Raw genomic sequence first — 1986 nt, forward strand, 5'->3', positions numbered from 1 at the left:
CTTTATGTTAACTCTAAAGCATTAAGAAAATTTCTCTGGAAATAACTGAAAATAAACCGAACAGTGACATAAGACAGTTCCATGCATAGATAGGCTATGGATAAGGCTACTATAGGCTAGTAGATAAGGCTACTTACTGCATGTGAAGGTCTCATTCCTATTTTCCTAAAATTCTTATGAGAGTTCACTCCTACTATGGATCCAGAACTTTATGAGGATTCTGAAGATGCGAAGGGAAGGAACTCTCTGCCCTTCAGGTGAAACTAAAAGTAAGGTAAAAATCATGAAACACCTTTAATATAGTGGCCACTTTATTGTCCAGGTCCTGTGGGAGTCCAGACAGGACTGTATACTCCAATCACGAAGGGCAGGTGTGCAGCTAGGAACACAGTGGCTTCCAAGATACTCTGAGGTAGACTGAAGTATTCCCATGTGAAAAGGGATGCACAGGGATTAATCCAGGTACCTCCATGAACAGAGTAGTTATAGTCACAACTGATACATGCAGTAATATTTGAGATTAACCATTTTTTCTTACTTTTTCCACAGACTTACTCTATGTTTTTCTCCTCTAAAAATGAGCAAAAAGATTTATTTTCCAGTTTTATTGCCGTAAGGAATGTTTTTTATCCTGAAGTCAGCACTGGGATCATAGCCAATGCCTTCCTTCTTCTCTTCCACGTCCTTTGGTTCTTTCTCAAGCACAGGCCCAGGCCCACCGACCTGACCATTGGGCACCTGGCCCTCATCCACCTGGGGATGCTGATCGCTATGGGGGGTCATAGCCACAGACATTTTTGAGTCTCGGGAGTTATGGGATGACATCACCTGTAAAGTTGTCATCTACTCATACCAGGTGACGTGGAGCCTCTCCCTGAGCAACACCTGCCTGCTGAGTGTCCTCCAGGCCATCACCCTCAGCCCCAGGAGCTCCTGGTTGGCAAAGTTCAAGCACACATCCTCACAGCACAACATGTGTGGGTTTCTCTTCCTATGGGTATTCAATTTGTCCATCAGTGCTCGTCTCTTAATCTCTACTGTAGCCACCAAAAATTGTACATCCCACAGTCTTATGTTTGTCACTAAATCCTGCTCTCTTTGCCCCCTGAGCTACTTACCCAGGTACACATTTTACATATTGTGGATATTAAGGGATGTCTCCCTTGTAGGGCTCATGGCCCTCTCAAGTGGGTACATGGTGACTCTCCTGTGCAGGCACAAGAGGCAGTCCCAACACCTTCACAGCACGAGATTCTCTGCAAGAGCCTCCCCAGAGCACAGGGCCACCCAGACCATCCTGATGCTCATGGGTGTCTTTGTGCTCCTGTACTTGATGGACTGCATTGTGTTCTCATTCTCAGGGGTGTGGTGGAAAAATGACCCAGTTCACCTCTGTGTTCAGCTGTTGGTGAGCAATGGCTATGCCACAATTGGTCCTTTGTTGCTCATCAGTAGTGAAAAACGAATGATCAAGCTTTTCAAATTCATGTGGGAGAAGGAAAATGTTTGTTTGTTCAGGAATAAATAACATGTCTTTACCTGAGCAAATACTTTGACTTCTAAATGCATAATGATTGCTTATAGAATGCACCAAGTTCACTGAAATGCAGATATAGGGGAGATTCAAGATGGTGGAATAGGGGTAGCTACATTGTCCTCAGCCACAGAAAGGATCCAGAAAAACAAAGGAAGAACCACATTCTCAGGGGACTAATTCAGAGAAATTGAGTGTAGGACACCAAGAACATAGAGCCTATGGAGTGCGGGGAAATTAGGCACATGAGGCAATTCAAAGATGGCGCCCAAAGGAAGTAAGGTCGGCAGAACACAAAGTTGTTTGCCACTAACAGTGACTGGCTGCGCAGCATCAGGGGAAGTGACAACAACTGATGACGAGTGTACAGACATGTGGCTAGTCCTGTAAAAATCGCCCCATAAAATGACCATTTAAGTGATTGGTTGGTCCTTATGCCCTGCCCCAATGAC

The 1986-nt window shown here is 44.8% G+C and overlaps 1 pseudogene; it reads left to right on the forward strand.

Moving 5' to 3' along the window:
- Window positions 1-558: 558 nt before the first annotated feature.
- Window positions 559-1528, forward strand: LOC149124439 (vomeronasal type-1 receptor 90-like; annotated as a pseudogene).
- The last annotated feature ends 458 nt before the right edge of the window (window positions 1529-1986 follow it).

The sequence above is a fragment of the Oryctolagus cuniculus genome, chromosome 10 (genome assembly GCF_051225735.1).
Source record: "Oryctolagus cuniculus isolate XC-2025 breed Fujian yellow rabbit chromosome 10, ASM5122573v1, whole genome shotgun sequence".
NCBI classification, from domain to species: Eukaryota; Metazoa; Chordata; class Mammalia; order Lagomorpha; family Leporidae; genus Oryctolagus; species Oryctolagus cuniculus.